The sequence below is a fragment of the Sphaerodactylus townsendi genome, linkage group LG14, assembly GCF_021028975.2.
Source record: "Sphaerodactylus townsendi isolate TG3544 linkage group LG14, MPM_Stown_v2.3, whole genome shotgun sequence".
NCBI lineage: Eukaryota > Metazoa > Chordata > Lepidosauria > Squamata > Sphaerodactylidae > Sphaerodactylus > Sphaerodactylus townsendi.
Genome location: NC_059438.1, coordinates 33984134 through 34010016, shown reverse-complemented (window position 1 = coordinate 34010016; position 25883 = coordinate 33984134).

The window sequence follows — 25883 nt, the reverse complement described above, 5'->3', positions numbered from 1 at the left end:
GCCTGTGCAAACGGTTCCTGCCCAAACTGTGTTTTACCGGGGTGAAGTCACTGCTTTCAGCCCGTGCAGAAACCGCCCAAAGTAATCTCACTGATTGCAAAATGCCAGTTTGCTTCATTAGCATTTCTTGCCATTGCTAAAATTCCACCTATATTTTGAGGGAGGTTTACTCTTTCCGACACAACAAAAAGGCTCTCAGGTCAACATGGTGATGTCACCTCCAGGGAAAATCCAGTGGCAATGTCAGTACTCTGTAGGAATTCCCAGTCTGTGGTTTTCCACAGAGTTCTTTATGGTTCTGACAGTTCCTAGAGGGGCATGACATCACTTCTGGATTTTCCCAGATGTGACATCACACTCTCACCAATAGCCCTCCCCTCGTGTCTCTGTCCCCAGTCTCCTGCTGGTTGCCAGGCAATGAAACCTATGAAATGTCAGCACATCCTTTTGTTTCCAAAACTGTAAAAACAACCAAAAAATGTACCTTGCATTATGACTTTGTATTCCCTGTCAAATCTCAGAAATGGACTATTCCTTCAGCAACCAACCAACAAGGAATATGGAGAAACAGCTAAAATTCTGGGAGGAAAGTTATCAAATGCATATATAGAAGGAGAAGGCGTGTAAATAATAGTTTTGTATATTTTAAGAGATAATGTTTACTATTAATTAATTGTAAATCTTACTATTAATTAAATGGAAATTATGAGGTAAATTTCACTTCTATGGAATAGGTAAAGCTACAGAGTGTACAAGCCTTTGGGCAGTCTGCCAAGCCATGAAGCTGATGCCTGGTTACTGTCGCCAAGGAAGTTTTTATTTGTGAGGTTTCTATGGAAGAATCCAAAGTGCATCACTTCTGATTATTCAAGCTTCTGATTGGTTGATTATGGGATGATTCATCTTTAAATCAGAACCAGTAAAATGAGGACCTCAGACATAATGGACTTTAATTAATTGGTCAGGTGGCAGAGTAGTCAAATTCAGAGAGAATCCAAATCAGAGAATCCAAATCAGAGAGAATCCAAATCAGAGAGAATCCAAAAAGTCAAGTCATTATGTATGAAATGAGTTGGGACATGGGTAACTGACCTGACTGGTCACACATACAAATCAGGGAACTTATTCTGAAAGAACTCCACTTAGTTCCAGAGCAATGTAAAGGGAGAAGAAGGATTTCTTTCCCATCCCTGCCCGACCGCCATTTTTGTAAGGAGAAACAGCCATGCTGTGGAGGTCCTGTTTGCCCCTTTCTCTATGCCAAACTGAGATCAAAAGTTACAACATGTGCTGAAGGCAGGGATTAGCTGAGGCACGGTCAGGCAGTCCACAGTCAAAGAGGGCATCAAGCAAAGGCATACTCAAACAGTTCACAGGCAGCAGGCTAAGGTGTGGTCAGAGGGTCCAGAGTCAAAACATAGGCTGGAGGTCAGGCAGGTAGGCTGAGAGCCAGAGTTCAAAGGATGACCAGGTAGGTGAAGCTTACTTGGAAGTATGCTCATTGCACCCAGGCTGAGCCAAGCCCAAGGCAAGGCGTAAGTAGGAGGCTCCTGCTAATGGGCCCAGGCTCATGTGGAGACTTACTCCTCTTCAAATGCAGATGTCTCTAGCTTGCAGAGTCTTCTTTCATACCAAGCAGCAATATGAGCACTTCTCCTTTTACACTATAGCGGCAGCCTCTGTCTTTGTCTCCTTTGTGCAGCTGGCTCATTAGTCTGCTAATCTGAAGTTCCTGATGGCTCTCCCAGCTACACGGCATCAGGCTCTGCCTGGCTGGTAGGGAAGGATTTGGAATTGGCTCTGCCTCAGCCAGCAGGGAAGGGCTTGGAGCTGGCTCTGTTGCTGGCATTTCCTCACAAGGAGTCAATTCTGCATCCACCTGGTCTTCAGGTGGTTGCTGAAGATGGCCTGGGATTACAACTGATCTACAAGCAACAGAGATCAATTCACCTGGAGAAAAATGTCTACTTTGGAAGATGGGTTCTATGGCATTATACCCACTGAAGGGCCTTCCCTCCCCAAACATCACCATCCTCAAATTTCACCCCTAAAATATCCAGGTATTTCCCAGCCCAGAATTGGCCACCATGCCTGCCCCAAACAAATGATTCACAAGGACTTTTGCTATCTGCCTATTTTTTATGAAGCCATATGCACGCTTTTATTCATGCACAATTTCTCCTTTCTTCAGTTTTCAAATGGAAAGGTTTTTTAAATTATTAATCAAAACTGTTTGGAGGACTGGGCAGTAAGAGGTATGACAGTGATGTCACATGTATCGGCCAATTGGCATCCACCACTGATTTCCCTGATTCTTACCAGAACTACTTCACAAACTAGCAACTGTGTTCACTTGGTGCTTGTCACAAACCAGAGAAAAGTACATTTGTACTTAACACGGAGGGGGGCGGGGTGCACGCAACGTATCTCAGAAATGTTACAGCTCTCGCCCTTAAATATTTCTGTCTGGTTGTTTAATTGCAACAGGCAAAACTTTAATTTTTGACATGACTCATCTGGGGCTGAATAAGGGAGGTAAAATATGTATATTTAACAGCAGAGCGTGGAGAACGGCATCTTTTTCACTTGGTTGAGGTATGCGCGAGGCTTTAGACATCTGCCTCCTCTGAAAGCACACCCCGCACCCTTTTGCTGCGAATCCATGACATTTTCTTTTTCGGAAGGAAAATAAGAGCATTTCTCATCTGTCCGCACTTTATTGTACAGAACATCCAATCCTCCAAAGAGAGATGAGCTGATTCAGTGCCTTGTAAGGACCTCACGTGGAAACATCACCATGGCAACTGAACTCTGCTACCAGACAGAAGGGAGTTCGCTTTGAAGCCCTTAACAGCACTTAGAGCCACAACCCACAATGAGTCACATCATGCAGCCGTCCCAGACTGCTGCACTAAACGGGCAAGTATGCACACAACAATGAAGCAGTGTGGGGCTGGGAATGCTGTAACAGGACACTTTGAGCCCCCACATCCATCCCAATGGGGGGGGGGGGGTCAGCCACATGCCTGAGTGAAGAGGCAGGCTTCTTCGCCAGGCACTAAAACTCCAGGAGAGTAGGCACCTGATGGGTCTCTGGTAGAAGGTCAATAGTGCAGGTCCTGTCAAGAAGGTCCTCCAGATTGCCCCCACCTCCCCTCACTGCCAAAGAGAATGGGACAACTAGTTCCCCCCCCCACACACACACACACACACACACTTTCAGTGCCCAGGCAAGAATATATGGGTAGATGTAGATATGGGTACATATAAATCATGGAGGCAAAACCATGAGGAACATCAACACACCTCATTCAAGAACATGAGCATCATCAGCAGTGGCGCAGGAGGTTAAGAGCTCATGTATCTAATCTGGAGGAACCGGGTTTGATTCCCAGCTCTGCTGCCTGAGCTATGGAGGCTTATCTGGGGAATTCAGATTAGCCTGTGCACTCCCACACACACCAGCTGGGCTAGTCACAGCTTCTCGGAGCTCTCTCAGCCCCACCTACCTCACAGGGTGTTTGTTGTGAAGGGGGAAGTGAAAGGAGATTGTCAGCCCCTTTGAGTCTCCTGCAGGAGAGAAAGGGGGGATATAAATCCAAACTCTTCTTCTTCATCATCATCATCATCATCATCTTGAGATGAAGATCAGTTTGGGATTTTGGATGCCCTTGGGCCCAATCCTTAAGCCAAAGTCCCCTTAAGCTGGAAGCAATGGAGCAATCAAACACAGAGTTCTCCCATGCTGGCTATGAACTTCTGGAATGTTCCATGCATAACAAGGATAGCTGTGCTACCAGGGCTGTGGGTCCTTTGCCAAACCTGGGAGTCGGGATTCTGGCAAACGCTTGACCCTACATTGCTCTAGAGCCAACTCAGATTGGATGTGTGAAAAAACCATCTTCTTTTGGATATTTGCTGCTACAGATGCAGGAAAAAAAGAGATAATATGTACCATCCAGGCTGAAACAACTGCTTCAAAAGCAAATACCTCCCATTGGAGTGAAGTAGTTTTTACTCGTAAGTAACAAAGATATATGTACAATTAATGGCATGAAGAGAGGTACTATAAGAAAATAATTTCAGGTGCTAAAAGTATTGGGGTGCAGCCCACAGGGGAAATTCTCCAGCATGAATCAAACTAGAATGAATGAGGAATTCTAAGAGTATGAACAGTCCCATCTTTAACAGTGGAAAGAGGAAATATTTGGATTTTCTACTCCGGGCAAAACAATCCAAATTGCCTTGGGCTGGTTTTGGAGCACGGGCAAGGCTGAATTCCTGGCTGCGGCTGCTGCTTGCTTTTCTTTTTTTCCCTGTATCTAACAAAAGAGCCAGGAAAGGAATGCGAAGAAATGCTCAGCAATTATCAGCGGCTGGGAACTATGGAGTGGCAAGCCAGCCACAGAAAGAGATGTCAAGAGCCCCCTTTCTAATGGCTTCCTTTCCCGAATAGGTTTCCTCGCCCGGGTTTTTTGTAACAGCAGCAGCAAGGGATACAAAAAAAGTATTTTCAAGTGCTGCTAATTGGGTTCATTGCTGTGAATGCAGCACAGAGAGTCTCTGAGCAACTGGCGGTAACCACAAGTGTGCACACCAAGCTTTCGAGAGCGGAAGCAACAGCGAGAGTTTACTGGACATCATGCAAAATCCTTGTTGGAGACAAGGTGGTGGCGAATAAAAAGCAAATCCACGTTTACTTTGGGTGGGCAGGCTTTCGTGGTGATATGACTTGTCTTCCCGAGCACAAATCAACAATGCCCCTCAAACACTGCAGACATATCCCCCTCAGAAAAAAGGAAGCGCTTGGGTGCACCCTCTTGAAGCACAGATTTCCCCATGACACATCACTGTAGGACAGTCTTTCAACCGGTTCTAGTGAGTTTTCCGGGCTCTGTGGCCGTGGTCTGGTGGATCTTGTTCCTAACGTTTCGCCTGCATCTGTGGCTGGCATCTTCAGAGGTGCATCACAGTGAGAAGTCTGTTACACACTGTGTCAACTCTTTATGCCTTAGCATAAGTCTTTCAACCCTTTATGCCTTAGCAGACCGGGTGCTCGGGAGCAGCAGCAGCAGAAGGCCATTGCTTTCACCTCCTGCATGTGAGCTCCCAAAAGCATCTGGTGGGCCACTGGGAGTAGCAGAGTGCTGGGCTAGATGGGCTCTGGTCTGATGTTCTTATTTTCTTATCTCCAGCCCTTGATACAAAACTCTTCTTTTTTTCTACAATGACCAGATTGTGGGAGAGGGGGGAAGGATTAGAACCAGCCCCTTTGTATCTAGTTTTTTAAATGCATAGATTGGATGCAGGCACAATTGGGAGTACCAATTTGAGATTTGGGGGTGGGGCCTGGGAGGGAGGGGTCCAGGGAGGGGTGGAACTTCAGTGGGGTATAGCAGCATAGATTCTGTCTGACAAAGCGGCCATTTTCTCCATAGCTTGGAGATCTGTTATAACTGCAGGAGATTTCCACATACCAGCTAAAGACTGGATTCTCCCCTTGACTCCTCCACCCACAGCTCAGGTGTGCTTTTGTGCTAGGCAGACAACATCCGGCAAACTGCAAAGCTTGGGGGCATTTTATTAAATCTCTATATTCTGATCTCTACTGCTGCTGTGTATCCAAAGTAATAGAGATTAATGATCATATTATTTTATTCTGGGATTAATGCATCACTCAGAGACCTCTGGATTATACATGTTCTCAGTAAATATCAGCACCGATCCAGAAATAACACATTCTCTTTTTTTTTATCACTTGAGGTCTCTTTAAGCCATTGCAGAGATAGGTTTTAATTTGCCAGTCCGTATTTTAGTGCTCATTGTTTTGTACTTTATTTTGTATTTGTATTGATTTTTCTCAAGGCCTTCGGTCAGGAGAGCATAATAATAAAAGGGAAAGAAAGAACAGCAGGAGCGTGACTCTGTTGATTTTCCTAGAGCTCTCAGCAGCTTTTGATAGCATCCGTCCAGGTCTTCTTCCAGACTGCCTTAACAGACAAGGATGGAAGGGGGGGATACTGTTTTGCTGTGGTTCTATCCAGTGATGGGATTCAAATCATTTAGCAACCAGTTCCGGCGGTGGGATTCAAATAATTTAACAAGTGGTTGTTTACAAGCACCATTTTAACAACCGGTTCTGCTGAAGTGGTGCGAACCTGCTGAATCCCACCACTGGTTCTATCCTACCTGGAGGGTGTGTTTCAGAAGGGGGTGCGATCGGGCTGCTGTTCAGCCCTTTGACTTGGTAGTTCCATCTTGTCCCCTATGCTTTTTTGACAGCTACATGAAACTGCAGGGTGAGGTTATCCAAGAATTAGGTCACAAATTAGTCACAAGTACGCATATGCCACTTGTATTTGGTCATTGACCATAAAGAAAGACTTCACTTCACATATGACACTCAGTTCCACCTCACACTTCCAGCCAATCCCAGGGAGGCTGTAGAACCCCTGAACTGGTGTCTGGGGTCAGGTTTGGAGAGGATGCCGCTTATATTATTTTGGAGAGGATTAGCCCATATCATATTTTTTAAGCTTTCAGACTTTCCTAAAAACCTGAGTCGTTTTTCAAGTTTGTTGAAAGATCGGTTCATGTCTCTTGTCTCTGTATTTAGGTATTCACAGATTTGGCCAAGATGAGAATTAGATATATTGATGTTTAGCATCAATTTCTTAAATGAGATAGAAAATTATTCCCACTTGCTCACTAAGGAGATTTAACTTAATTGTGCTTTGAATGATGTAGCAGGGCTGTCTCTCTGTGGCCTGAAATATGTTGCTTCCTAGCCTCTGAAAATGCATCCTGAAACTAACCCTTAAAACTCTCTGGGATTTGCAATATTTGTCAGGAAGATCCTTTTAAAAATGGTCTGAGGGTCAGGGTCATCAGATCTTGGGGTTTGATTCGAAGTTCATTTCTCAAGCACATCTGGAGAAAGAATGAGGGACTTAGAAAGGTTAGTTAGTTGCACTAAGACCTGGAGCTGAATATCTGCTCCACCCCTTTCCTACTTTTCTTTTCAAGCCTGAGCAGGACAGAAAGATAACCCTGTGCCAATTTGTGGTCTTGGTTTTTAGTTCTTAGCTTGTGGCTTGTAGCCTGTCATTACTAAAAGAGCTGCCGCTAAGGAGAGAGACTTGCACTGCATCTTGAAGGCTAGAACACTATTGGGTTGAGACTGTGCCCTCTAGGGTGTCCCTTTGATGGAGGACTTTGGCCTCAGTTTATCCATGTGAAGGGGGACGGATCTCTGGCACATTCCACACAGACACTTTAAAATGTTTTGAGGCAGGAAATAAAACACTTCCTCCGTGAAGTTCTGCATTGTTTTTACCCCAAAAATATTGTATTTGCAGCCTCAAAAGGTTTTAAACGAATGCCCTTTTAAAACTATTCTCTGGCTGAAACATTTTTAAAAGGGCTTCATTTGTCTGTGTGATCCGTTTAAAGCCGTTCTTCCTTCCTTGCACTTCCTCATTGGCGCCACTTTGGGAGCTCACTTTCCAGCCCCCCGTCCCTGTTTTTGGAGCCTTTTTGTCATGGGGGGGGGAACATTCGACAGAAGGGTTATAGAAGGCACAGAGGACTGCAGTACACCCCTGTGAAGCACAGAAATATCATTTGGACCATGTACCCTCTTCAAAAAGGGAGGAATCACAAAATGGCGGCCAGGAATCGCTTTGAGGGGGCGATTGTGGGCATAAATCGTGATAAAGAAGGGGATTTGACAACATTTCAGAAACATCTTTAGGGTCTTGCGCAGAAATGGCCTCTAGTGTCTGGAGATCAGTTGCAATAGCAGGAAATCTCCAGACCTCACCTGGAGGCTGGCAACCTGAGCTCAAATTTAGCCTCAGATTTAGAAAAAACTGGTTCTCGGCTGCTACAGAAAGAAGCTCAATTCACCGAACAAAAGGGGGAAATCAATACTGAAGAGCAAAACTGGAGAAGTTCCGCCATTAATAGCATTTGTTCTGGTTGCTGTGTGAGAGTACTTTACCAGCAGAAAGAGGAATTTTCAGAGATTTATTAAGGCAAGAAGAAAGGAAAGATATAACCCTTTGCAAGTCTCTCCTCAGCCAGCTCCCAAAATGGAGCTTGTCGTAGTGAGGGAGAGACTTGTTAAGAGAGACCTGGTTCACACTGAAGCTGTCACACCAACAAGGTGTGAGTAACCAAACTGTAACCTGGACAACTCTGGCATACACCACCTGTTGCAGATCCTGGAAATTAATGTTTACAACAGACCTTATTAAGATATCACCACACTACAGCTAGTTAACCCGGATTGAATGTTAAACCCTTTGAGCAGCAGTGGCGTAGGAGGTTAAGAGCTCGTGTATCTAATCTGGAGGAACCGGGTTTGATTCCCAGCTCTGCCGCCTGAGCTGTGGAGGCTTATCTGGGGAATTCAGATTAGCCTGTACACTCCCACACACACCAGCTGGGTGACCTTGGGCTAGTCACAGCTTCTCGGAGCTCTCTCAGCCCCACCTACCTCACAGGGTGTTTGTTGTGAGGGGGGAAGGGCAAGGAGATTGTAAACCCCTTTGAGTCTCCTGCAGGAGAGAAAGGGGGGATATAAATCCAAACTCTTCTTCTTCTTCTAAACTGCTCACATTGCTCCAAAGACCAGCTTCATCTGCAAATAGGCAAAGAATGTATGGTGCAGCAGGTTAAACTAATTTACAGGCTAAACTTATATTTTGCTTGCTGCATTTAAGTTGCTGCTAACCCTTTAATAGTTATGAATTTCTTGACATCTTAGCCCCAATCATATTTTAGCTATACTACCTAGCCAGCGTGGTATAGTGGTTAAGAGCAGGTGGATTTTAATCTGGAGAACCGAGTTTGATTCCCCACTCCTCCACCTGAGTGGCAGAGGCTTATCGGGTGAACCAGATGTGTTTCTGCACTCCTACATTCCACCTGGGTGACCTTGGCCCAGTTCTCTCCTAACTCTCTCAGCCCCAACTACCTCACAAGGTGTCTGTTGTAGGGAGAGGAAGGGAAAGGAGGTTGTAAGCCACCTTGAGTCTCCTTACAGGAGAGAAAGGTGGGGTATAAATCCAAATGCTTCGTCTTCTTTTCTATGTTCATTTTGCTGGGAAAATAACTAAGCAGTCATCGGTCACATTGCGAGAAAGGCATTCAATTCCAATGACTTTGGGCCAGTCACACACACATGCTGACCTATCTCAAAGGGTTGTTGTGAGGATAAAATGGAGGAGAGGAGAACGAGGTGAGCCACATGGAGAGTTCCCATTGGACAGTGAGTTCCCACTGGAGAGTTGAGTTCCCATTGGAGAGAAATCAGGATATAAATGAAGTTGTTGTTATTGGTATTGCTAATAATAATGATGATGATAACCATATAAATAACAATGGTAATAAGCCTCTGGGTGAGGCTCGAATTGTAATGGAAGACCAACAACCATCTAAAGAGCTGGCAGCTGTGAAATCAACCACAATAATTCAAGGTCCCTTCTCCTGAAAGCCGCAACCCATGCCAGGATTGGTTGAAAGGGGTCACCGTTTCCCATAAAGAGTCTTCAATGTAGCTACTTGTCATTCCCTATTCCCTTCTAATATCCTCCCCTTTGTTGCTGCCAGAAAGAACTTTGCTTATGCTTTGCAGCCCAGAATAGGACTTCAGTGAGTATTTAGAGAGTCTGATTTGTTATTTCCTGCGTACCTGTTATTGCCAAGCTAGAATTCTGTTTGATTTTAAACATATTTCTGCTTTTTTTCAGTGAAGCTCTATTTTGCTTTTAAGCAGCGTGAGTATTATTGACAATTATATTTCCAACCACCCTTTCCCCATAAAATGGGCTAAAGGCAGTTTACGGCATGATCAAAATACATAATTTCAATTAAAATTATCAAAATTTTCAACATTAAAAGCTCTAGATGGCGCCAAAACATATTCAGGACCAATGATGAGAATATAAGAGGGGTAGTAGAAGGAAAAACAGCTAATCTCTGGGAAAAAAAAGAAAATAACAGTAGATTCATAATACTTAAAATAAGAAAATAGGAAAAGAATGAGAGGGGGGGAGGCCAGGCAGGTGGAATCCATTGCTGTCCTCAACCATAGGCCTTGGTGGAAGAATTCACCAAGGTCCTGCAATTCAAAGGCCCTGCAAAACTGTGGCAGATCTAGTGGGGCCCTGGTCTCACTAGATAGATTGTTCCACCAAGCTGGGGCCAGAGTGAAAAAAACAACTCTGGGTCTGGTTGAACCAGATGACTTTTGGACTAGGAACCACCAGTAAGTTATTTTCTGATGAGTGTAATGCTCTTTGGGAGGTATATCAGGAAAGTGGTCTCATAAGTATGAAGATTCCAGAACTTTTAGGGCTTTAAAGGTTAATACCAGAACCTTGAATCTGACCTGAAAGGGGTTAATACCAGAACCTTTAATCTGATCTGAAAGGGGTCACTATTTCCCATAAAGAGTCTTCAATGTAACTACTTGTCTTGGGTACTACTTGGGTACTCCACCCAAGCCAGCGCAGCTGGTGGAGGACCAGTTGGATATATGCCTTCCATGGGGTCCCAGTTAGGACCCACGCCACTGTGTTTTGGACCAGCTGGAGTTTCCGGTTCAGTTTCAAGGGTAGCCCTGCATAGAGTGAATTGCAGTAGCCTAATCTTAGAGGTGACCATTGCTTGGATCACAGCGGCTAAGTCATAATGAGACAGGAAGGGGACCGGTTACTGGCCACTCTGGCTATGTTTGTGATCTGTGTCTCTATTGGTAAGGAGGCATCCAGAGTCATTCCGAGACTCCTGACAGTCTGTTCTGGCATCAGCTGCAAACCGTCAAGTGACGTTCTTGAATCCCCACAGGATCTCCATCTTAGATGGATTCCGTTTCAGTTGACACTCTCTACCATTCTACCACAGCCTCCAGACATCTGACCATATCACTGAGGCAGTGTCTGGCCGGTTGTTCATCAACAGATAAAGGTGGGTGTCAACCAGAGGTGGAATCCAGCAGGTTCTCACAGGTTCCTGAGAGTAGGTTACTAATTATTTGTGTGTGCCTAGAGGGGGTTACTAATTGGTGATTTTGCCATGTGATTTTTGCCTTAGTTACGCCCCTCCTCCGCTCCTCAGCAGTAGCACGCAGAACTTGAAGCAGTCTAGCAAGAGGTGCACCGGTGTGTGTGGCAGCCTGCACCTGCGTGCCTTCGTTTCCCGCCCAAGGACCGGCGCAGCAGCTGCGTCCTTGCCCCAGGAATGCCCCGCCCCCGGAATGTCCAGCCACGCCCCCGTCGTACCTCACCCAGCCCCATTGGCGCTACGCCACTGTTTGAATCCCACCACCATGGGAACCTGTTACTAAAATTTTTGGATCCCACCACTGGTGTCATCCCCATACTCATGACAACCAGCCTAAAACTTTGGACTAGCTGGGCAAGGGGGCACATAAAGATATTAAATAACATCAGAGAAAGGATTGCTCCTTGGAGAATTCCGCTCGCCAAGCCGTACCATGATGACATCCTCTCACAAAGCACTGGCCCAATCTTGGAGAAATGGGATCAGCCATTGCAAAAGTGTCCTACATACACAAACACTGCCTGTGTTTCATAAATCCAGTCAACGTTTCTACTTAAAAATGTAGAATTCCGTAACAAATCAGTGTAAGGCATTTGTGTTAACCTCCAATTAACCATTGCTTTCCAAATAACGAATACAAATAAGTTTCCAGCCTCTGATGTTTGTTATATTTAAGTAACTGCAACGTGCATATGATAAAATGTTTGTCTATTGGAGAGGTTACATGATTATTTAATAAACTTGTCAAGACTAGGTTAAATGATTCTCATTGCCTGTTCTTTATAGAGTGGACTGTTCTGCTCTAGTGGCAACGGTTGTATTTTTAGTAATTTCAAATTTTTAGTTTGTTCTCTTCGGTTCATTTTTATTCCCAGCGGTTTTTAGTTGTTTATTTTATTGGTTTCAATTAGAAATATATTTTAGCAAGTGTGGGATCCTGATGGACTTGCAGGGTGCATCTTATTTTCCGCTTTATCCTCTTGACTGGAGGATAAACGTTGACTGGAGGAACCGGGTTTGATTCTCCGCTCTGCCACCTGAGCTGTGGAGGCTTATCTGGGGAATTCAGATTAGCCTGTACACTCCCACACACGCCAACTGGGTGACCTTGAGCTAGTCACAGCTTCTCGGAGCTCTCTCAGCCCCACCCACCTCACAGGGTGTTTGTTGTGAGGGGGGAAGGGCAAGGAGATTGTCAGCCCCTTTGAGTCTCCTGCAGGAGAGAAAGGGGGGATATAAATCCAAACTCTTCTTCTTCTTCCCCACTATTTCTTCTTTCCCTTCCCTGGCAGTCCCCAAGGCCTTTCCCCTATTCCTGTCCCCCCTGATTTTGGGGCTTCTTGCGTTGCAGGAAAGCGCTCTGAAGGGAGCAGGGCAGCGCTATAGTGATGCCATCCCTGCTCGCCAACCCAGTCTGGATTGGGCTGTAAATATTTTTGTTTATAAGGGAAATTTTGACCATTAATACCTATTGCTACAATTTTTTCCACTTTATTCTAACGCTGCATTCTGGTTTAGCTTGTCTACTTCTTTATCCGGGGCTCCTTGGTTCCCCCCTCACCTTCTTGTTTTCAGAGAGTTTTCTTTTGAACTGATAGAAGATTTTCTTTCAGATTCTTTCTCAGATTCTCTCTCAGATTCATCAGCTGTATTCTCAGGTTGATAATTCTTCGGCCGGTTGCTTAGCTTGTTCTCCTATTGCGATTATTCTTTTGCCCTTGGGTAATACAACTTGTAAAGCAAAGTTATCAACCAACATTATTTTATTTCTTTCCTTTGTAGAACTTATCTTAAGAAATCAAAGTCCATCTTTTTCCTCAACAAACTTGTAGGCAAATCTTGAAAAATCTGCACTCCACACTTTGAGTGGAGTTTCTCTTTGTTCATTTGATATGTCATTCTGTGTTGTATTATGCATAAACCTGGCTTGTATATCCCATGACAACTTATTCTAAAATGCAAAACATGAATTTACACTGATTATCTGTTCAATATTGGGGGAAAGTCCTTGGATTGTTGGGTGCTCTTTAAATAGCTTGTGAAAATTGTCTTCTAAATTTGTCCCATCAAAATCCTCCGGAATTCCTCTGAATCATAGATTATTGTTTCTGCTGTGTTCCAAGCCTACCAGTAGGGAGGAGTGGTTTCAGACACAATTGAGACACCAGATCTCCCACTTTGATTGGTGGAGCAACCAACTAACAAGGAGATGGAGGAGCTATCTCTCTGGCTGCTTCCACACATGCAGAATAATGCACTTTCAAACTGCTTTCAAAGCTCTTTGAAGCTGTGCGGAATAGCAAAATCCACTTGCAAACAGTTATGAAAGTGGTTTGAAAATGCATTATTCTGCGTGTGCGGAAGGGGCCTCTGAGAAGAAAGGAGATGAGGGAGATTTGGATTCCGGTTAATGACTATCAAATCCCATAGCTGTGTCTGTGGAAAATCTATTCTGAGGGAATTTCTGTTAGAGAGTGAATCTGACCTGAAATCCATTGTGTGTCAGTGTATCCTGAGAGCAGAGGTACACAGACAATGGTACTGGAAGTTTATTTTGTTCTAAGTTGAGGTGGAATGGTAGACAGAGGTTCTTTCTGCACAGCCAAATAAGACATCCTGGGGATGTCTTTTTAAAAGCACAGACAAAAAAGGTGTCAAAGGATAACGAGACTTTTTCCTCCATCTGCCATTTATGGTGCTTCAGTGATTCTCCGTGCCTGCAGCCATTTGCTGAAGCTTTTCCCAAGACATTTGCTTCAGGCTCCACTGCTGGGCACCTTTTCAGCCCAAAAAGTACATGGTTGTACTCAGGTTGTCCTGCTGATTCTGGCAATATATAGCTTCTCCCTGTTTATTTTCAATGGGCTGTCTATGAAGACATGCAGACGTGTTATGAAAATCGGCATGGATTCTGAAATTGTGTCTGCGGCCCCTTCCGCACAGGCAAAATAATGCATTTTCAAAGCACTTTCACAACTGTTTGCAAGTGGATTTTGCCATTCCGCACAGCTTCAAAGAGCACTGAAAGCAGTTTGAAAGTGCATTATTCTGCATGTGCGGAATGAGCCTGTGTGTCTTCAAAGACAACTGATCGAAAAATTTTAAAGGGAAAAACTGTATATTTCGGAATTGGCAAAATGACCTGAGTACAATCATGTCCTTTTTGTTCAGAAAAGGTGCCCCGCAGTGGAGCCTGCAGACAAACGTTTTGGGGAAGCCTTCAGCAAATGGTTGCCGGCACAGAGAATCACCGCAGCACCATAAAATGTTGGGCCCGAGCAGTGGAAGAAACTTACAAAATTGCTTTAACAGTCGGGTGGGAAAAATAAGACATCTCCTCAGCTCCTGAGCTCTGCAAAGTAAGCAGGAGACGACTTGCAGATGACTTCAGGAAAAAAAGGTCCACATTTTAGCAACTTCAAAAAAAGATCTCTTGAGCTGAAATAAGGCATCCTGAGGATGTCTTGGTGGGGAAAGCTGTGTGGAGTTCCTCCCCAAGGGGCTTTCCGCACTACAGAAAGGAGCTAAGGTCAACTCGGTTCCCTTCAGTGGGGAGCGATTCCAGGCTGTCCGCACAGCAACTTACTTGGCCCCTTGGAGCCGAGCTAAGTGGACGGGATCATCTTGGTGCCTGTTTCGCTCCTCGATCGTGATTGGAGCTTGTGTTACCATGAGAAACGGGAGCGTTCTTTTTTTTTTACAGTTTTTACAGTTTACAGTTTACAGTTACATGTGCTTTCTGCCCGCCACGACGCTCCCGTTCTGCGCATGCCACAAAAGCGGCTCCTGATTGGTTGAGCGGATGAGGTGTCGTTTCAATGTGTCAACACTTCGAAGCTTCAAAGCGGTATCAACCTTGTTCCAGCAGAAAGGTGCAGTTCATAACTGCGACAGGAATGTCGCAGTTCTGAGGGGGTGGAACTGAGACAAAACAACGTTGAGCTCAGTTGCAGTGCGGATACACTGAGGTGAACCTAGATCAGGGGTAGGGAACCTGCGGCTCTCCAGATGTTCAGGAACTACAATTCCCATCAGCCCCTATCAGCATGGCCAATTGGCCATGCTGGCAGGGGCTGATGGGAATTGTAGTTCCTGAACATCTGGAGAGCCGCAGGTTCCCTACCCCTGACCTAGATAGAAACCAGTACAACTCTATCAGTGCAGAAAGCCCCCAAGACACCTTTTTTTCCATCCTCAAGACATCTTATTTGTGCTGTGCAGAAAGGGACAGAGACTCCCCAATGTAACCATAAATAAAGGGTGAGGGGAATATATCTTCCAGGAGATAGAAGTAAAATTCCTAAGCCAGTCAGAAAGGGAATTGTACTCAAAGGAGGATTCCCTGTCTGGTGATTTGTGTTCTGCTAAAGTTACCTCACAAGAGAGATTTCTGTAGAGTGGGTGTCTAACAGTGGGTGCTTTGATTATGTGTTCCTGCATTGCAGGGGGTTGGACTTGATGGCCTTTGGGGTCTCTTCCAACTCTATGATTCTGTGATTCCAACAGGGAAGAGGCTGTGTGCACTGAGAGAAAGAGAACCAGCCCGCTAGAACCCAGAGGCTTTGTGAATTCATAATTCAGTAACACCTAAGAGATCTAAGATTAACCTGCACATTCATATGAAAGATGAAATATTATAGCATTTTATAACGTTTAAGAAACTATCTTAAGCACATCAGGAAGAGCTTCCAGTGCTCTTACAGATAAGTTTCAGCCTTACAGATAAGTTTCTTTTTTGTTATATGTCAGCACAGTTGGGGGACAGGGTGCCCTCGCTTACAATTAGCAACGTCCATCTCATTCAAGGGGTCTGGCAACTCCTGGAAACTTACGCTGCTGAGCCTTCCGCTGCAGGCAGCAGCTATCAACTTGCCTCTTTACTGAGCCTTTGGGCTGGGTGGGTCTTCTCTGCTGGGGCTGTTGCCTCCATACCATTTTTGAACCTTTGCAAAGCCTCCTAGCGGCGAGGCCTTCTGCACGCCCTCCAGCAAGAAAAGAGATCTTTCTTAAGTTACAATATACATGGCGACATCTGATTCAGAACTAAGCAATTAGCAGTTTGTGTACATGGAGTTGGCAGGCCCACACCCATGGTGTCCAGGAGCTATTGTAACCTCTAACTGTGGGTTCTGTGGGGCAGAACTTGGAATGAATTTGCAACAACAAATTAAAAAAAAACAAAATGGTTTACTTTCTTAACATATAACATCTAACATCAACATTTAACATCACATTTCAAGGTCCTGTTCAGGTTGCATTTTCAAGTCCTTATATTTACAGTCTACTGATACTGCCAAGTCCAATTCTTCTTTGCAAGTGGGTTGGCTCCTGAAGACTCCAAGGGCTTGATGAACAGGATTCAACATGATGAAGGTTTCCAGGAGAACTCTCACCCATTACAACCACAAAAAGAAACCCTGAAACAATAAACTCCAACATTTACAACATAGCAAAAATAAACAACTACCTTCCCAGTAGTTCCCAACAACATTGCAGTTACCTTAACAAGGTGTTAAGGGCTTATACCAATTAAGGTCCGAATCTGGTAGCCTTGTCTCCTCCAAACTACATGAGGTCTGCAGCCTCTTGCTGCTTTGAGTCTCCACCCCTTACTGGGTCAACCCATTCTGAGCATGGGGGTTACACTATGAGGAGGTGATCACCTCTGGGTGATGACATGGAAATGACACCACTCTCTCCAGCACTTTAGGAAACATCCCAATGTGTATGGTAAACACCATCAAAATTAGATCTATTCATGGAGTGCCACAGTATCAATTACATTGTCTTCCCCCCCACCCCCAGTTATTCTCCAGCTGCTCACTGGAACAAGTAGGGGCAACAGAGGATGGGGTAGGAGTTCATCTGCCAGAGGCAGGCACCTGGTCAATCTATGGATGCCTTTTCTTCCAAAGGAAACCAACCTAAGCATGAGCCCCTGGAATATCTCACCACACAGAGAATTGGGGAGAGGCATAAGAAGGGTCAGCTATGTGAAGCAGTGTGAATACTGCAACGCACTAAATACCTTCCCCCTCATGCCTCTGGTTTGGGAAATGACTAAAATATGCTATCCTTTCATCTGGAGATGCCAGGGATTGAACTAGGAAACCACATGTGCAGAGGCGTAGCTCCAAGGGGACGGAGGGGGCGCTATGCACTGGGCGTGCGCCCCTGCAGGGGTGTGGTGGGGGGCATACAGGGGTGTTCTGGGACGGGATGGGGTGGATGTTGGCGTGGCAGGGGCGGAGGATCAAAGGCTCATTCCGCACATGCAGAATAATGCACTTTCAAACTGCTTTCAGTGCTCTTTGAAGCTGTGCGGAATAGCAAAATCCCCTTGCAAACAGTTGTGAAAGTGGTTTGAAAACGCATTATTTTGTGTGTGCAAAAAGGGCCATAGAGTTGGAAGAGACCCCAAAGGCCATCAAGTCCTGCAATGCAGGAACACATAATCAAAGCACCTACCCACCAGTGCACCGGGCACTTTTCCCTCTCACTCCGTCCCTTCACACATGCAAGATATATGCCCTACCTCTGAGCTAGATCCATCTCCCAGGTGCTTTTGTGAGAAACGGCGTGCCCTCTGTGCAACAGCTCCTCATCGTGGCTTTGGGGAAATGACCAAAGATGGGCCATTACAGTTACTGCTCCTGGCAGCCATCTGCCTCTGGACGGGGTTGTTCCCCCCAGCCGTTGCAGAAGTGGCAGGCAGGGGAGGAGCTGCCTCACAGTAGCTTGACACTGTTCCATTTTCTCAATGAGTTATTACTGGGTTAAAGGGCTGTGATCGTGCCAATATCCAAAGCCGGGTTATTGTGTTATGAATGTGCTGCTGTCACTGGATATTAGCGCCGTGATCAATCCCTAGTGACAGCAAGTGCTTATCCCATCACACTTTGTTTCATCTCCCATCAATATGATTCTACTAAATCACAAATTGCTAATCCAATCTCCCCATAACCAGGTTAAAGGAGAACAACCCCATTGTTCCAGCATTGTGGAGAGGCAGGCTCTGGATAGCATGGCCAATGCAGTCTTCTGACTCCAGCCTGCTCTCTCATCAATCGCCATTGTTTATCTGTCCACCCTAGAATCAAAATATGTTTTGTGTAAGAGAATTAAGGTTCTTGCATGCACCAAACAACATGGGTGTTTTGCACAAGGGCACCCTCTTTAACTTACACAGGTTACACACAACTCAACAGGTTCTGCAATCTCAGATTGTGTTTGCTGACAACTTCACTTCTGTGCAATCACACTGTCCCATTGAATCATCAAAAATTATACCCTTTTCCACAGACAGAAGTCCCTTTTATTTGTGGAAGACAACGTTTGGCTCCAGCCCTCACATTGAATTCTGACAAAGTCTTACAATGCTTATCTAGATGCCGAGTATAATCTTACGCATATCCTGTGGCTGGATTGGGGATTTCCTGTGGCTGGAGCAGGAAGACTCAGGACTGGGACACCAGCTGCCAAAACTAGATGGGATGGAATTGACACCAATTCCAACCATTGAAAGCTTGATTGTGATTCAGGATGCCTCCCTTTCTATGGAGGCCCAGGTCACAAATGCCACAGTGATGTTTTGCCATCTCCACGAGGCTAAGCAGTGGTCTCTCTCTGTCTCATACTGGTCTAGTTACTGTGATCCATGTGATGGTCACCTCCAGACTAGACCACTCCCTCTATGCTCTGGAAACTTCAGCTGGTCCAGAAAGCAGTGGCAAGAGTTCTTGCAGGAACTCCCTTAAGATCTCATAATCAACCTGCACTCTGCAATTTGCACTGGCTTCCAGGTGTACAATGGATCAGGTTTCTGGTTTTGAGCCCTAAACAGTCAGGTACCATCATACCTGTAGGGCCATCCCAGAAGGCTTTACACCCAACTAAAAACAATCGGAGGTCCCTGGACCTAGAAGCATCTGGCTATCCCCAGCCAGTTTTGGCTCTGCCCCCAACCTGGTGGAACTCTCTGTCAGTTGATACCCCGGCCCTAAGGGATTTAGTTCAATTTCACAGAGTCTGTAAAATAGAAATTTTCCTCCAGACCCAAGGTTGAGGCAGCAAGACTTGTACTGCTGATCTCCTTACCTTTCCCTACCTTTCCTTACCTTTCCCTCCCTTGGTATTTTTATTCAGTTAATTTGTGTAATTTTTAATTGGGTTGGTTTCGTTCTGGTTGTTGTTCTTAATGTCCTTTCTCCTGGGCTGATTCATCAGCAAGCTTACATTAGACTGTAATAATAGGGTGCCAAGGGATATTTAATTGATTGGCTTTTTATACTGTTTATATTAAATGATGTGTATTTTTGTATTGTTGGTTGCCCTGAGCCCATCCTCGGAGAGGAAAAGGCAGGATATAAATCCAATAAAAGAAAAATAGACAACCAAAATAGAGTAATTTTCTTAGTCCAGTGTGGTCGAAGAACTGAAATTTGATGAGAGCAGGAACACATTTGTTTCAGCTCTAGCCATGCCTATAGGACAGAGGCAGCGTTGGGAATTACAAGGAACCTTATGTAAAAGTGACCTTCTCTGACCCGTGGGGATCAGAAGTTCCTAGTTTTTGTTATGTGTGTATAAAATGCCGCCAAGACGCAGCCAACTTACGGTGACCCCTTATGGGTAGTCTCTTCAAGACAACAACAACAACCTTTATTTGGCATTTAAAAATAGGTTCTAGAGCATTGCCAGACATTTTTGAAATACAAATCAAGAGTACATTCCAAGCGCAGATAGGAAGACTATATAGCAGTATACATTACTTAGAAAGTTCTGTCACTTGTAAAAGAAATTTTGCTACTTTTTCCAAGAGCATGACATCTGTGTTGTTTAACAGAAGCTGCACAACAGAACTGTCAGAGTCTCCTTCAGATTTGTTTAGGGCCAGCCTGGGAGAGAAATTCCTGATGCCCACATATCTCGGACAGTCAAGAATAATGTGAGCAAGAGTCTCCACTTGATTTTTACAGTGTGGACAAACCCAATCCTGGGTGGTTTGCATTGTCATCCTGTACAAGGCAACTCTGGAATTCCTCGGTTGTCTCCCATCCAAATACTAACCAGAGCTGACCCTGCTTAGCTTCCTAGACCTGACGAGATCTACAGAATCAGTAAAACTCTAAACAATCAGGTAGGGAAATAAATGAAAGGGCAGAGCTGTTGCCTGCTTGCCTGCCTTCAAGAAGCATCCAGCTGCAAACTGAAAGAAACACTGAGAAAATTTGAGAAGACCTGGAACATTTTCAATGAATTTTTGAATTGTATCTTGAATAGTTAATTCTTTTTTCCCCTCTACCTATTAGATAAATTAGAAATGTGTCGTGATGTATAATAGTAGTTTTCAATCTTGATGATATAATCCGCAGAGTAGATCTTTATTTCAGTAGAATAGAATAGAATAGAATAGAATAGAATAGATATAGAGACAAGGACTGATAAGCTATAAAGTAAGAAGAATTTGTTTTGCTTTTTTGTGTTTTTATATAATTAGACTGAACACCTCGAGAGGGTATTATGGAATCTGACAGAAACAGCAGACGATTGAAGTATTAAGTTTAATAGAGGAATGATGTTAGAAGGATGTAGTTAAATCCAGTGGTGGGATCCAAACATTTTAGTAACAAGTTCCCATGGTGGTGGGATTCAAACCATGGCATAGCGCCAATGGGGCTGGGCAGGGCACGACAGGGGCGTTGCCAAGCATTCCGGGGGCGGGGCATTCCTGGGCGGGGCTGTGGCAAGGACGCAGCCACTGCGCTGGTCCTTGGGTGGGAAACGAATGCACACAGGCGCAGGCTGCCAAGCACGCCGGTGCACTTCCTGCTAGACTGCTTCAAGTTCTGCGTGCTACTGCTGAGAGGAAGGGCGTAACTAGGGCAAAAATCACGTGGCAAAATCACCAATTAGTAACCCCCTCTCGGCACACACAAATAATTAGTAACCTACTCTCGGGAACCTGTGAGAACCTGCTGGATCCCACCTCTGGTTAAGTCTACATCCATATTTATGTATTGTTACCTCTTTCCTTCTTCTCTTCCACTTTTCTTTTAAAGCAACAATAAGAGAAGGTGTATGAGGTGCTATATGTGATCTGCAATAACAATATGTACGATACATATGTAGCTTTTTTTCTTCATGACTTCTCTTTCTTTGCTTTCTTTCATTGCTTTTGCCCTTCACTTCTCACTATCTTTTTTTTGGAAATGTTAAGCGTTTATACTGTATTAATTTTAATCTTTCAACAAACTTCTAAAAAAATTAAAAAGAAGCATCCACCTAGTATTGGCTAGAAAAAGAATACCAGATCTGGGGGCGGGGGGTGGGGTGGGGGCTTGGTCTGATCAAAAGATGCTGAAATCTGTGTGACAAACATACCTTCAGTCTCCCATGAGTTTCATATTGTCTTGCCCTACCCAGGAAGGAAGGAAGGAAGGAAGGAAGGAAGGAAGGAAGGAAGGAAGGAAGGAAGGAAGGAAGGAAGGAAGGAAGGAAGGAAGGAAGGAAGGAAGGAGGAAGGAAGGAAGGAAGGAAGGAAGGAAGGAAGGAAGGAAGGAAGGAGTTCGCCATCTGTAAGTGTTTCTGGTATGTGATTTTTTGTGTTTTCGGTTTCAAATTTACAGAGCTGTTTGCATTCTATCATATTTGAATGATGTTTAAAATTATCATGTATTTTACTGATATTTAATTGTTTCATATATTTCCATTTCCATTTTAAACTTTAATGGCATATAAGTTTCATATATCTTGCTATTTTGTGTGTTATATTGCTTGATACTGTAATTCCTATATTTTGATTTATGGTTGTTGATGCTTGCTATTCTATATTGTTATTGCTTTTGCTGTTGCTCTTTTTGTTCGCCGCCCTGAGCCCTTCGGGGGAGGGCGGGACATAAATTAAATATGAAATGAAACGAAACCCCCAGCACAAGCGCTGGGCTGAAAAGCTTTGCACAGTAGCTGTGACAGAGATTTGTTCCTTCCCATTTTGCAGCCACTTTTGCACCTGCATAGTAGGGGAAATTCATTTCATCCCAGGGTCATAGATAAGGGAAGTAAATGTTAGATGTGAAAATCTATGACTGCTATGGGAGTGTTTGGAAATGTGCATGTGTTATGCAGCGAGATTTCATCTCAGTACATTAGGAACAAACACATGTAGCAAAAGAGTTCAGTAAAAGCATGATTCACTAAAGCTTCACAGCCAGATGCTCTGGGCTCTTTGGCTCGGTCTCCGCTCCATGTCCCAGGAATCGATCGTGGTGCTGCGACACGCAGCCCTTGTGCTGCTATCAACAAAGCAGTGTGTGTTTGTCGGTTTGGGATGTGCAAATGGGCAGTGTTCATAATTGCAGAAACAAACCGACGGATTAAATAGCAGTGCTCTGAAATGTCTCCCTTATCAGGAGCAGATAATCATTTGGTAAACAGAAAAATAATCTACTAATGACTATGTAGAAACAATTAAACTAATGCAATTAGATAAGATTGCCTCAGGTGCATTCAATAATAGAAGAAGTCGATGCAGCTCTTTTGCAGAGGCCAAAGGAAAAAGCCCCAGGCCCACAAGCATTCGGCAAAACCTTGTTGATATCAGTGTTTCCTTCGCAATTTTACTGAATGCTTGTAATAGACTAGGGTTGCTGGGTCTCCTCTGCCCACCAGTAGGGGATGAGAGGACTGGGTTTTCAGGCCCAGGTTGGAAAAATCCTGGAAACTTGGGGGTGGAGTCTGGGAAGGGCAGGGATTTTAGTGGGATACAATGCCACAGAGTCTGCCCTCCGAAGCATCCATTTTTTCCCCAGGGAAATTGATCTCTGTAGCCTGAAGATGAATTGTAATTCCGGCAGATCCCCAGGTCCCGAGACTGGCAAGATACATGCTGTAACTTGTCTCATATTGCAGAACTGCTCACATTGGCCAGTGGTTCCTGAAGTATTTTTGAAATGTATAAATAGGTGCGGGTGTTTCTTATGCATGTGACCCACCATGCCTGGCAAATCAAGATGATTATGCCCCATAGCTGCCATGCATGGAAGGTGCCAGTTTATACACAGTGGTGAGTTGATGACCAAAACATTCTGTTATTCTGCCTTGTCTCATAATAGAGGCTCAGCCAGAAGATGCAAATACACCGTAGATGCCTCCAAAGGTGCTGTATCACATCCTGCCCCAGAGGCGGAGCTATCAGGAGGCCAGGGGTACACGTTGCACTGGGCGCATGCCTGGGGGTGGAAAATCACCTTGCCCCCCAGGGCACCCCCCCTGTGGCACTCCCCCTCCCCCTGCCCCCTATCTTATTAAAACAGTGCAGGCTGGAGAAGCGGCCTGTTCCCTTCAGGCTAAAAATGGCCTGGCATGAACTACATTTCCCAGGAGACCTTGCGAGCCCCAAGGAAAACCAGGCCGTTTTCAGCCTGAAGGGAACGGGCCGCTTTTCCAGGCTGAAGTAAAGTAAGTGTGGGGGTGTGGTGGGGGGGTAGGGTGCCACGGGGGGTGGAAAACACAGAGTGCACACCGAACACACTCTGGCCCAGCTACGCTGTCCTGCCCCAGCCCAGAAAACTGACACACATTGGCTACCACAGTACAGCAACGCTCAAAATTTCATCAATCCAACTGCTTTTCAGGAATCTGTATGCACCAGGGCCTGGAACTGTCCCAGAATTACAACTGATCTTCAGACTACAGAGACCAGTTCCTCTGGAGAAAATAGCAGCTCTGGAGGGTAGGCCTCATGACAACACATGTGCTTTATCTCCTCCCCAAATTCCATTTTCCTCAGACTCTGCCCCCCAATCTCAAGTGCTTTCCCAACCGAGAATTGGCAACTTTTTAAATGCCCTTTATTCCTGTTGTAAAGGCCTCAGGACTCGTAGCTTGAAGCAAGCATTATAGTTCTTTCCCCTTCAGGCCTTTAGACTTTCCCAGTTCTAGCTCAATCATAATAGCTCATACGGGCACTACAGAACATGGGTACTACAGAATATGAGACTGGAAAACATCTGGTTCTTATAGAGGATGGGAAAGTCAAACTCTAAAATTAAATAAACTTGTAATATGCATAGGAGAAGGTCAAGAAAAGCCAGATGCTTCAAAAGACACAATAAATGCTTTTCCAGACTGAAGTAAAGTAAGTGTGGAGGCGTGGGGGGTAGGGTGCCACTGAGGGGGGGGTGCAATAAATGCAAAATCCAACTGCTACAACATCATCTGAATGAAAAATAAAATACTGTATAATGGCAAATATTGACTGAATATTAGATCTGAAACAAATACATATCAAAAAATTATTCAGTCTAGATCAGTGGTGGCAAACCTTTTCGAGACCAAGTGCCCAAACTGCAACCCAAAACCCACTTATTTATGGCAAAATGCCAACGCGGTAATTTAACCTGAATACTGAGGTTTTAGTTTAGAAAAAACGGTTGGCTCCGAGGTGTGTGTTACTCGGGAATAAGCTTGGTGAAGCAACCGTGCAATGCTTCGAATAGGTGAAGCACGACCCTAGGAGGGTTTACTCAGAAGCAAGCCCCATTGCCAGCAACCGAGCTTACTCCCAGGTAAAGGATCATGCTCAGGCTAGCCTAGATGTGTGTGTGGGGGGGGGTGATTTCCCACCCACCCCCCCCCACATGATGAACTATGTGCACGTGTGCCCATAGAAAGGGCTCTGAGTGCCTCCTCTGGCACCCGTGCCATAGGTTCGCCACCGCTGGTCTAAATCCTCATCCTGACCCACAAGAGACAAGGTTTTTAACCCAACTATCCAAAAAAACTTATCTTATTCTCCTTCTCCAGTGAAACTGGATTCCAGATGCTTGAATCTCCCCAATCACCATCATGTATAATCAATTTTAAACAGTTTCCTACGATGTTTTGTTATGATAACAAAAGAATATCAAGCAGAAACGAATCCCTATTTGTGGATGATCGCCAGCCAAGGACAAGTATTAGGACCAGTAGTGACACAGTGAGGAGCAAAATGTCACCAGTTGAACTTCTGCCTGATGTATATACAGGGAGGAGATGAAACAGGATGCTAATCCTGCTTCTGGAGTAGAAGGAATCAAATACTGTGATTCATTAGCTAAAGATAAGAGGGGAAGTTGTACCTGTTGAATTTCTGCCTCTGATGCCATTCTCACAGGCTTACTTAAATGATATTACTTAAACAGCCAAAAGGCCAAAATGAGCATCCACTAATACAATCCCCAAAATTAGCCCCTTTTAGAATTGATTACCACTCACAAAAATTTCACTGCTAATGTAATTCTATTATCTGTGTCAGATAGCAGCCACTGAATTAAGCTTTGCAAGGAAAGATAAAATTTATAGATTAAAAATGGCCCTGTTATTACAGGCGCTACTTTTCATACCAGGAAAGTTGGCACAAACTCTATAATATCACGAATACTCTAAAGAATTTAATCAACAGAACTTTGAACCCTGGCACATTGGAGAAATTCATAGGGGTAAGAAAAAGACCAACGTTTTACAACATCCTCAGTTCAGGTTTGCATTTGAACCAGAGGTGGGATCCAGCAGGTTCTCACCAGTTCCCGAGAGTGGGTTACTAATTATTTGTGTGTGCCGAGAGGGGGTAACTAATTGGGTCTGCTTTTCCGTTAGAAATTCCATTAGGTCCAAAAATCATAAAGTCCTGTTGTTTCCTATGTGGCTGGTTAGCGAAGGTCGAAAACTGGATAATTCTCCATTGGGCTGTTTTAAAAACATGTTTTAGAAATATGGTAAAGTTCCTTGTTTAAGGAAAGTATCCTTCTTTTGATTTCTAGAAACAAAATTAA